This window comes from Panthera tigris, chromosome A3, assembly GCF_018350195.1.
Source record: "Panthera tigris isolate Pti1 chromosome A3, P.tigris_Pti1_mat1.1, whole genome shotgun sequence".
NCBI lineage: Eukaryota > Metazoa > Chordata > Mammalia > Carnivora > Felidae > Panthera > Panthera tigris.
The window spans coordinates 24,779,791-24,792,142 of NC_056662.1; the positions used below are offsets into that span (position 1 = coordinate 24,779,791).

General features: G+C 37.6%; 1 protein-coding gene and 1 non-coding gene across 2 annotated transcripts in view; one reads left to right on the forward strand and one right to left on the reverse strand.

Annotated features, from left to right (window-relative positions):
- Positions 1-12,352, reverse strand: part of LOC102964376 (agouti signaling protein) — a 160,690-nt gene that overhangs the window by 107,947 nt on the left and 40,391 nt on the right. The window lies entirely within an intron of this gene.
- On the forward strand, positions 10,577-10,680 carry LOC122237574. The gene has a single exon (XR_006216160.1). It is a non-coding gene; the product is annotated as a U6 spliceosomal RNA (small nuclear RNA).

Below are 12,352 nucleotides of genomic sequence, written 5' to 3' on the forward strand. Positions count from 1 at the left end.
CTCACATGTAGGTCTTTCATCCATTTTGAATTTTTTTTATGTATGGTGTAAGAAAGTGGTCCAGTTTCATTCTTCTGCATGTTGCTGTCCAGTTCTTCCAGCTCCATTTGCTAAAGACACTGCTTCCCCCCCACCCCGCATTGGATTCTCTTTCCTGTTTTGTCAAAGATTAGTTGGTTGTATATTTGTGAGTCCATTTCTGGTTTCTCTATTCCATTGGTCTATGTGTCTGTTTTCATGCCAATACCATACTGTCTTGATGATTACAGCTTTGTCATATAGGTTAAAGTCTGGGATTGTGATGCCTCCAGCTGTGGTTTTCTTTTTCAACATAACTTTGGCTATTCGGGGTCCTTTGTGGTCCCATATAAATTTTAGGATTGTTTGCTTTAGCTCTGTGAAGAATGTTGGTTCTATTTTGATTGGGGTTGAATTGAATGTGTAGATGGCTTTGAGTAGTATCAACATTTTAACAATATTTGTTCTTCCAACCCATGAGCATGGAATATTTTTCCATTTCTTTGTGTCTTCTTCAGTTTCTTTCATAAGTTTCTATAGTTTTCAGCATACAGAACTTTTACCTCTTTGGTTAGGTCTATTCCTAGGTATCTTATGGGTTTTGGTGCAATTGTAAATGGGATCAATTCCTTGATCTCTCTGTTACTTCATTACTGGTGTATAGAGATGCAACAAATTTCTGTACATTGATTTTTTATCCTGCAATTTTGTTGAATTCATGTATCAGCTCTAGCAGTTTTTTGGTGGAGTCTTTTGGGTTTTCCATAGAGTGTCATGTCATCTGTAAAGACAGAAAGTTTGACTTCTTTGCCAATCTGGATGCATTTTATTTCGTTTAGTTGTCTGATTGCTGAGGCTAGGACTTTCAACACTATATTAAACATCAGTGGTGAGAGTGTACATCCCTGTCATGTTCCTGATCTCAGGGGGAAAGATCTCAGTTTTTCTCCATTGAGGGTGATGTTAGCTGTGGGTCTTTCTTCTTGTTGTTGTTGATTTTTTTCTTAATGTTTATTTTAAGAGAATACATGCAGGGGAGGGGCAGAGAGAAAGGGAGAGAGAGACAGAGACAGAGAGACAGAGGATCCAAAGCAGGCTCTGTGCTGAGAGCAGAGAGCCCGATGCGGGGTTCGAATCTACAAACCATGAGATCATGACCTGAGCCAAAGTTGGACGCTTAACCAACTGAGCCACCAAGGTGCTTTATGCTGTTAAGGTATGTTCCTTCTATCCCAACTTTCTGGAGGGTTTTTATTAAGAAAGGATGCTGTATTTTGTCAAATGCTTTTTTTCTGCATCTATTAACAGGTTTATATGGTTCTTATCCTTTCTTCTATTAATGTGATGTATCATGCTGATTGATTTGTGAATACTGAGCCAGCTCTGCAGCCTAGGAATGAATCCCACTTGATCATGGTGGATAATTCTTTTAATATACTGTTGAATTCAATTTGCTAGTATCTTGTTGAGAATTTTTACATCTATGTTCATCAGGGATATTAGCCTGTAATTCTCCTTTTTAGTGGGGTCTTTGTCTGGTTTGGGAATCAAGGTAATGCTGCCTTCATAGAATGAGTCTGGAAACTTTCCTTCTGTTTCTTCCTTGGAACAGCTTTAGAAAAATAGGTTTTAACTCTGCTTTAAATGTCTGCTAAAATTCCCCCGGGAAGCCATCTGGCCCAGGACTCTTATTTGTTGGGAGATTTTTGATGACCAATTGAATTTCTTTGCTGGTTATGGGTCTGTTCAAATTTTCTATTTCTTCCCGTTTGAGTTTTGGTAGTGCCTAAGAATTTGTCCATTTATTCCAGATTGTCCAGTTTGTTGGCATCTAATTTTTCATAGTATTCTCTAATAATATTTGTATTTCTGTGGTGTTGGTTGTGATCTCTCCTCTTTCATTCATGATTTTATCTATTTGGGTCCTCTTTTCTTTTTGAGAAGTCTGGCTAGGGGGTTATCAATTTTGTTTATTCTTTAAAAAAACAGCTCTTAGATACACTGATCTGTTCTGCTGGTTTGTTTTTTTTTTTTTTTTGGATTTTATATTGTTCATTTTTGCTCTAATATTTATTATTTCTCTTCTTCCGCTGGCTTTGGGCTTTCTTTGCTGCTGCCTTTCAAGTTCCTTTAGGTGTGAGGTTAGGTTATGTATTTGGGACCTTTCTTGCTTCTTGAGATAGGCCTGAATTGCAATGTTTTCCTCTTAGAACTGCCTTTGCTGCATCCCAAAGGGCTTGGACTGTGGTGTTTTCATTTTCATTTGCTTCCATATATTTTTTAATTTCTTCTTTAGTTTCTTGGCTGACCCATTCATTCTTTAGTAGGATGTTCTTTAGCCTCCATGTGTTTGAGGGCTTTCCAAATTTTTTCTTGTGGTTGATTTCAAGTTTCATAGCATTATGATCTGAAAATATGCAAGGTATGATCTCAATCCTTTTATATTTATTGAGGGCTGTTTTGTGACCCAGTATGTAATGTATTTTGGAGAATGTTTCATATACACTCAAGAAAAATGTGTATTCTGCTGCTTTTGGATGAAAAGTTCTGAATATATCTGTTAAGTCCATCTGGTCCAACATATCATGCAGAGCCATTGTTTCCTTATTTTCTGCCTAGATGATGTGTCCATTGTTGTAAGTGGAGTATTAAAGTCCCCTACAATCATGGTAATATTATCTATACATTTATTTATGTTTGTAATTAGTTTATTTATATATTTGGGTGTTTTTATGTTGGGTGTATAGACATTTATAATTGTTAGCTCTTCTTGATGGACAGATCCCTTAATTATGATATAATGCCCTTCTTCACCTCTTGTTACAGTCTTTGTTTGAAAACCTAGTTTGTCTAATATAAGTACGGCTACTCCAGCTTTCTTTTAATGTCCAGTAGCATGATAGATGGTTCTCCATCCCCTCACTTTCAATCTGCAGGTGTCCTCAAATCTAAAATGAGTCTCTTGTAGGCAGCATATAGATGAATCTTGGTTTCTTTTTATCCATTCTGATACCCTGTGTCTTTTATTGGAGCATTTAGCTCATTTACATTAAGAGTGATTATGGAAAGATATTGATTTATCATTGTGTCATTGTGTTATCTGTAGGTTTCATGCTTATGGTAATGTGTTTGGTCCCTTGTAGTCTTTGTTGCTTTCCACTCAGAGTCTCCCTTAGGATCTCATGCAGGGCTGGTTTGGTGGTCATGAACTCCTTTAGTTTTTGTTTGTCTGGGAAAGCCTTTATCTCTCCTTCTATTCTGATCAACTGCCTTTCTGTATAAAGGATTCTTGGCTGCATATTTTTCATATTCAGCATATTGAATATATCCTGATACTCTCTCCTAGCCTGCCAAGTTTCAGTGGACAGGTCTGCTACCTTTATTGTGTCTACTCTTATAGGTTAAGGCCCGTTTGTCCCTAGCTGCTTTCAGAATTCTCTCTTTATCTTTTTTTTTTGCCAGTTTCACTATGCTATGTCATGATGTTGACCTGTTTTTGTTGATTTTGAAGGGAGTTCTCTGTGCCTCTTGGACTTCAATGCCTATTACCTTCCCCCGATTAGGGAAGTTCTCAGCTATAATTTGTTCAAATAAACCTTCTGCCCCTATCTCTCACTTTTCTTCTTCTAGAACTCCTATGATATGGATATTATTTCATTTCATGGAATCACTTAGGTCTCTAATTCTTCCCTCTTGGTCTAATTTCCTTCCCCTCTTTTTTCAGCTTCATCATTTTCCATACTTTTATCTTCTATATCAGCCATTCTCTCCTCTGCTTCTTCCATCCTCGCTGTCACTGTATCTAGTTTATTTTGGATCTCATTTATAGCATTTTTCAATTCATTGTGACTATTTCTTAGGTCTTTGATCTCTGCAGCAATAGATTCTCTGCTGTCTTGTATGCTTTTTTCAAGCCCAACTATTAGTCTTATGACTGTTATTCTAAATTCTCATTCAGATATATTGTTTATATCTGTTTCGAGCAATTCTCTGGCTGTCATTTCTTCCTGGATTTTCTTTTGAGAATTCTTCCATGTTATCACTTTGGCTAGGTTTCTGTCTTTTATGTATTTTAATAGCTTGTTATGTGTCCTGCACCTGTGAGTACTACTATGTTAGAAAGGGGTCATACACTGTCCAGGGCCTGGCACTTCAGGAAGTGTTTTTGGAGTGTGTTGAGTGCACTCTGTTGTTGTGTATTTGGCTGCTCTACCCCACTGGTCAGTCCTCTACAAAGCTCCTCCTTGCTCATAGTGGTAGATTGTTTGGATCTTCCACCAGGTGTGCTTTGATTTGTTTGTTGAAGTAACCCTGGGAAAAAGGAAAGGGTAGGGAAACTGATTCCATAAAGAGAAAAATGAAAGGGGCAAAAACAAAAACAAAAACAAAAACAAGCAGAGAATCAAAGGAACTATAAGGCTTAATCCAGAGAGAGAGAAATAAATAAATAAATAAATAAATAAATAAAATATGTATTTTATAATTTATATAAATTTATATTTAATATAAATATAAATATTTTATGTTTACATTGTGTAGATAGATAGAGATATAGATATAAAGAGAAAAAAAAAGAGAGAAACAGACTAACATATAAAACCACAGGAGACTTGTCCATTGGTGCCTAGGACTGGTGGCTGTGCTGGTCTGGAAAAGAGGCCATCTGGTTTGTTCAGTGTCAGTCCCACTCCCATAGATAAGCTGTTGGCAGGCTCAGAGGGACAGGGTTTGGTTTAAGTGGGTCCCGCCTCCACTGGGGGCCGCTGTACTGGTCACTGAAGCCCCACCGTATTGGTGATGGAGAGAAAAACGGCAACATCCCCATCTTCCCTACTCGGACCCGGTGTCTCAAACCATGCTGTTCAGGCAGCCCTCACAGGCAGTCAGCTTTCCCTGTTCCACAGTTCTCCTGCACCTCCTAGGCAATAGGCTGGGATTCAAAACCAAGTGCGCTAAGCGGCCCAGCACCGCACGGATTCTTTTCTGATGTAGTGCCACTCAGCCTTGCTGACAAAGGGCCTTTGGCTGGCACCTGCAGGGTCGTTTGTCCTTGGGGATGCAATAACCCCTCTTCCCACAGTACTCAAGGAAGGGGACTGTTCTCTCCCAGTGTGACCCCAAGATTCACTACCATGCCCAGGGGCTGGCTCCCCTCTTGCTCCCCTACCGCCAGGTGTGCGCCCACAGCCAGCACAAAAGTCACACAATTTGAAAACTCCAATCTTCAGCTCTGAAGCTGTTTACAAAGTAGAAACTGGCACTCTCTGTATTTTTCGTTCCCCAGTCCGTGGTCCAGAGAGGTTTTTCTCTTGTACTAATTCAATACCACAATCTACAGCCTCTCTTTCTCTCCCTTTTGTGTCTCCACAGAAGGGTTTCCCTCCCCTCTGCCTACATTGTTTTATCTCCCCCAATTTGCATACATGCACCTCTGTCCCACCAAGCTGTCTCCCTCCACCTGTGGAGATCTTTCTGTCACTCTGCAGAATGATTTCCCAGGTATTCCAAGTGTTCTGACTTCAATACAGCTGTATTTGAGGGACAAGGGAAATCCCAGTCCCCCTACTTCTCACCATCCTAACTCCCCTCCGTATGTTGGTTTTGTATCCTGCAACCTTACTGAATTCATTTATCAGTTGTAGTTTTTTGGTGGAGTCTTTAGGGTTTTCTATATATAGTATCATGTCGTCTGCAAAGAGTAAAAGTTTTACTTCTTTCTTACCAATAGATGCCTTTTATTCCTTCTTGTCTGATTGCTGTGGTTGGGATTTCCATTACTATGTTAAATAATAGTGGTGAGAGTGGACATCCTTGTCTTGTTCCTGACCTTAGGGGAAACGCTCTCAGCTTTTCACCGCTGAGAATGATGATAGCTGTGGGTTTTCATGTAAAGCCTTTATTTTGTTGAGGTATGTTCCCTCTAAACCTATTTTTTTAAGGCTTTTAATCATAAATGGATGTTGTCCTTTGTCAAATGCTTTTTCTGCATCTATTGAAATGATCATATGATTTTTATCCCTTTTTTTATTGATGTGATGTATCACATTGGTTGACTTGCAAATATTGAACACCTTTGCATCCCAAGGATAAATCCCACTTGATCATGGTGAATGATTTTTTTTTTAATTCTTTTAATGTTTATTTATTTTTTGAGAGAGACAGAGACAGAATGCGAGTGGGTTAGGGGCAGAGAGAGAGAGGGAGACACAGAATCTGAAGCAGGCTCCAGGCTCTGAGCTGTCAGCACAGAGCCCGATGTGGGGCTCAAACTCACGAGCTGTGAGATCATAACCTGAGCCGAAGTTGGATACTCAACCAACTGAGCCACCCAGGTGCCCCAATGATTTTTTAATATATTGTTGGATTTGGTTTGCTAATATTTTGTTAAAGATTTTTAGATCTATGTTCATCAGAGATATTGGCCTGTAGTTCTCTTTTTTTGTAGCATCTTTATCTGATTTGGGGATCAGTGTAATTTTGGCTTCATAGAACAAATTAGGAAGCTTTCCTTCCTCTTCTATTTTTTGGAATAGTTTGAGAAGAATAGCTACTAACTCTTCTTTAAATGTTTGGTAGAATTCACCTGTCAAACCTCTAGCCCTGGACTTTTGCTTGCTGGGAGTTTTTTGATTACTGAATAAATTTCATTGCTGGCAATCAGACTGTTCAATTTTCTATTTCTTCCTGATTCAGTTTTGGGAGGTTATATGTTTCTAGAAATTTATTCATGTCTTCTAGGTTGTCCAGTTTGCTGGCATATAATATTTCATAGTATTCTCTTATAATCTTTTGTATTTCTGTGGTATCAGTTGTTATTTCTCCTCTTTCATTTCTGATTTTATTTTTTTGAGTCCTCTTTTTTAAAAGTCTGGCTACAGGTTTATTGATTTTGTTGATCTTTTCTAACAACCAACTCCTGGTTTCATTGATCCGTTCTTTTGTTGTTTGTTTCTATTTTGCTTATTTTTGCTCTAATCTTCATTATTTCCTTCCTTCTATTAGTTTTGGGTTTTGTTTTTTGTTCTTTTTTCTAGTTCTGTTAGATATAAGGTTAAATTGTCTATTTGGGATTTTTCTTGCTTCTTGAGGTATGCCTGTATTGCTATAAACTTCCCTCTTAGAACAGCATTTGCTGCATCCCCCAAATTTTGAACCATTGTGTTTTCATTTTCATGAAACATTTTCATTTGTCTCCATGTATTATTTTATTTCATCTTTGATTTCTTGGTTGACTCATTCATTGTTTAGAAGCATGTAATTTAACCTCCATGTGTTCATGTGCTTTCCAGTTTTTTCTTGTGGTTAATTCTAGTTCCATGGAATTGTGGTCAGAAAAGATGTATGGTATGACTTCCATATTTTTGAATCTGATCAGAGTCGATTTGTGGCCTAATATGTGATCTATTCTGGAGAATGTTTCACATGCACTAGAAAACAATGTGTATTTAGCTGTTTTAGGATGGAATGTTCTGAATATATCTGTTAGGTCCATCTGGTCCAATGTGTCATTCAAAGCTACTATTTCCTTGTTGATCTCCTGTTTGGATGATCTGTCCATTGATGTAAGTGGGGTGTTAAATTCCCCTACTATTATTGTATTACTATTGATTAGTTCCTTTATGTTTGGTGTTAACTGATTTATGTATTTGGAAGCCCACATGTTAGTGCACAAATATTTGCAATTGTTATATCTTCTTATTGCATTGTACCAGTTATGATTATATAGTGTCCTTCTTTGTCTCTTGTTACAGCCTTGGTTTTAAAGTCTATTCTTACTATATAAGTATTGCTACTCTGGCTTTCTTTTCACTTCCATTTGCATGACAATGTCTCTCCATCCCTTCACTTTCAATCGGCAGTTGTCTTTAGGTCTGAAATTAGTCTCTTGTAGGCAGCATATAGTCTTATTTTCTTATCCATTCCATCACTCTATGTCTTTTGATTGGAGCATTTAGTTCATTTACATTCAAAGTAATTCTTGATATGTGTGTATTTATTGGCATTTTTAAAACTTGTTTTATGGTTGTTTTTGTAGTTCCTCTCTGTTCCTTTCTTCTGTTGCTCTCTTCTCTCATGATTAGTTGGCTTTATTTAGGGAAATACTTGGATTCCTTATTCTTTATTTTTTTACATACCTATTACTGTTTTTTGATTTGTGGTTATTATATGGTTTATATATAACATCTTCTGCATATAGCAGTCTATATTAAGCTGAGAGTCACTTAATTTTGAACTCATTATTTACTCCTCTCTCTCCATGTTTCAGATATTTGAAATATTACAGATATTACAGATATACTTTTTTTTCCTTTTATGCTTCCTATTTTCCTTACTCTTCCTTATGGTTTTTGTTTTCTATTTACAAAGTCCCCCATATCATTCTTGTAGGGCTGGTTTAGTGGTCATGAATTCTTCTAACTTTTGTTTGTATGGAAAATTCTTTATCTCTCCTTCCATTCTGAATGATAGCCTTGCTAGATACAGTATTATTGGTTGCAAATTTTCCCTTTACAGCACTTTGAATACATTGTGCCATTCTCTTCTGGACTGCAAAGTTTCTGCTAAAAAATCAGCAGATAGCCTTATGGGGTTTCCTTTGTATATAGTTGTCTCCTTTTCTCTTGCAACCTTTAAAATTCTTTTTTTATCACTATTTTTTGCTATTTTAATTACTATGTGTCTTGGTGTGGACCTTTTTGGGTTGAATTTGGTGGAGGATTTTTATGCCTCCTGAATCTGGATCTCCATTTCCCTCCTCAGATTCAGGCCATTTTCAGTTATTATTTCTTGAAATACATTTGCTGCCCCAATTTCTCTTCTCCTGGGATCCCTATAATGCAAATGTCATTATGCTTGATAGAGTCACTGAAATCTCTAAGTCTATTCTCATTATACAGTATTTGTTTGTCTCTCACCTGTTCAGTTTGACTGATTTATATTATTCTATCCTTCAGGTCATTTATATATTCCTCTGCTTCCTGTAACCTACTAGTTACCCCATCTAGTGTACTTTTAATTTCATTTATTGAGTTCTTCATCTCTGATATGTTATTTTTTTCTATCTCTTTGTCAAGGGTCTCACTTATGTCCTCCACTCTTTTCTGAAGTCTAGTGAGTATCTTTATGATCATCACTTTAAGTTCTTTATCAGGCATATTATATATTTCTATTTTGCTTCGATTTCCTGTTGTGATTTTGTCCTGTACTTTTTGTCTTCTGTCTCCTCATTTTGTTTACCTCTCTGTGTCTGTTTCTATGTATTAGGCAAGTCAGCCATATCATTTGCTCTTGAAAGTAGTGGCTTTATGTGGAAGAGGTCCTGTAGTACCCTACAGTGCAGTGTCTCCTGTTCACCAGAACCTCACACTTCAGGGGAATCTCCTATGTGTGTTGCTTGCATCCTGCTGTTGTGTCTGAGTTGCTTTTTCTTTCAGTTCAGATGTCTGTACTGACTCTCTGCCTGTTGTGGCCTGTGCTTGCTCTCTGTGGTGTAAGTAAGAACCCAGGAAGGCACTTTAGGGCTCTGGGGTAGTGTGGGGGTATTAGCAAAATTTGCGCTGAGCCAACAGTTCTAGGCCAGAGCTCCTGAAGCACAGTGGCTATGGTGGCCAGGGGCACATGACATCTATAAGTGTGTGGGTGGGCAGGGTTTATTCATATTAAAATTTGCACTTAGCCCAGGGCAGTGGCCAGCAATCTTGGAGTGGGGCAAGTTCTCAGAACACTGGGTCAGGCACACTGTTATCAGGTATTCTATTCTATTCTATTCTATTCTATGAGAGAGAAAGAGAGAGAGCAGGTAAGAGGAGCAGAGGGAGAAAGACAGAATCTCAAGCAAGCTCCACACAGTGCGGAGCCCAATGCAGGGCTCCATGCTACAACCATGAGATCATGACCTCAGCTGAAATCCTCAGACACTCAATCAACCGAGCCACCCAGACACCCCTAGCCAATCATCTTTTATGAACATCTAGGTTGTTTCCACTTTTTCAGAATTATAAATGACAATGTGTAAACTTCCATATTTATGTATTATTGTGGACTTATCTGATTACTTGATTGAAATAAAGAAGTAGAATTGATGGGTCAAAATGTATACCATTTAAAATTTGATAAGTTATTGCCAAATTGCCTTCTACAAAAGTTGAATCAGTTTACCTTCCCATTAACACTTGAGCTGTGCAGCGTTGGTGATATAGTGGTGAGCATGGCTGCCTTCCATTAACACTTGAATCAGATTAAGGTAACAAATTGGTCCTAGATTGAGGTATTTCACAAGAGCAAATAATAAATCTCTCCAGAGAGGATAATCTCAACTTAGATCACACAAATTCACACATATAAGTAAAGCCCTGCCAAAGACGGGCTCTTAAAAATTACAAAACGCACAATGAAATATTCCACAATAAGCAAGAGTCAGCCTATGAGCTCATCAACAGACACCATAAAGAGAGTGAAAAGGCAAGCCACAGATGGGAAAAAAATAATTACAAAACATATATCTGTTAAAGGACTTGTATCCAGAATATATGGTAAAATAAAAAACAAAGGGAGACCAGTGCTCACTTTGGCAGCACATATACTAAAATTGGAACAATACAGAGATTAGCATGGCCCCTGCACAAGGATGACACGCAAATTCATGAAGTGTTCCATGTTTTCTTAAAGACTTTTAATGAAAAAACAGCAAATGGTCAAAAAATAATGATCATTTGAAACATCCTATTTTGGGGGTAACTTGGTTTTATGGATGCTGAAATATTAGGTGAAATACAGCAATTAAATCTTTTTTTTTTTTTTTTTTTTTTCAACGTTTTTTATTTATTTTTGGGACAGAGAGAGACACAGCATGAACGGGGGAGGGGCAGAGAGAGAGGGAGACACAGAATCGGAAACAGGCTCCAGGCTCCGAGCCATCGGCCCAGAGCCCGACGCGGGGCTCGAACTCACGGACCGTGAGATCGTGACCTGGCTGAAGTCGGACGCTTAACCGACTGCGCCACCCAGGCGCCCCAATTAAATCTTTTTTTTAATTAAAAAACCCAAAAAACAAAAAACAAAACAAAACAAAACAAAAACAAAGGGAGATCAGCCTTTAAAAATTCCCTGAGAAGACAAAATCAGTTTAGTCATATATAAAGCTTAATTTAGCTTATTTTATAAGATTAACTTAACCTGGGTCATTTCTTGCTTATGCCTCAGAAAATCATAAGCAAAACTTTAACTGTTTCCCAAGTTTGATATGAGGTAATTACTAACCAATTATTAACTATTTAAAAAAATTCTAATATTATAACCAGTTACTGTGAAGAATAGTCACTGCTTTCTCATTACATAAGCTACTTTATATACCCCTGAGATTCATTCCATGCTTTGGTTTCAGTGCTCCCAGTTTGCAAACTGTCTTTTTGGTGTGTGCATGATAAATTTTTACTATTTACTGCTTTGGTGATTCATTGGTTTTACTGAACTTTTGATAGTATAAAGAATTCTTACTAATCTATAAAGACAAGAGACAACAACCTAATTTAAAAACTGAGCAAAAAAAGTCTGAAAATGTCACAAAAGATATCCAAATGGCCAACATATATATATATATGAAAAGATGCTCAACATTATTACTCATCTAGGTAATGTAAATAAGAACTAAAACGAGATACCACTACATGTTTGCCAGATTGGCTACAATTAAAAGGCTGATAATACCAATTGTTGATGAATACATGGAATCACTGAAATGCTTGTACATTATGAATGGGAGTCCAAAATTATACAGCCAGTTTAGAAAACTGATTGGAGTTTCTTTTCTTCTCTTTTCTTTTTAATTTTAGAGAAAGAGAGAGAGTGGAGGCAGGGAGAGGGCAGAGAGAGAGAGAGAGAGAGAGAGAGAGAATCTCAAGCAGGCTCCATGCATGGAGCTCCAGCATGGAGCCTGATGTGGGACTTAATCCCACAAACCTGGGACCATGACCTGAGCCGAAATCAAGAGTCAGACACTCAACCAACTGAGCCACCCAGGTACTTCCTGATTGGAGTTTCTAATGAAATTAAACATTTTTTCAAAATTGATGTAGGAAATAAAAACCTTAGATGTAGGAAGCATAAAGGATACTAAGCATATTAATAAACCTAAATCCATACCTAGATACATTACAGTGAAATTATCAAAACCTAAGGGAATATGTTAACACAACCAGAGAAGGTCTAGAAACAATGACCTACCCAGTAGTAATTAGAATCTCTAATGCCCAGGGGAGCCTGGGTGGCTCAGTCAGTTGAGTGTTGGACCCTTGATTTCAGCTTAGGTCATGATCTCATGGTTTGTGGGTTCAAG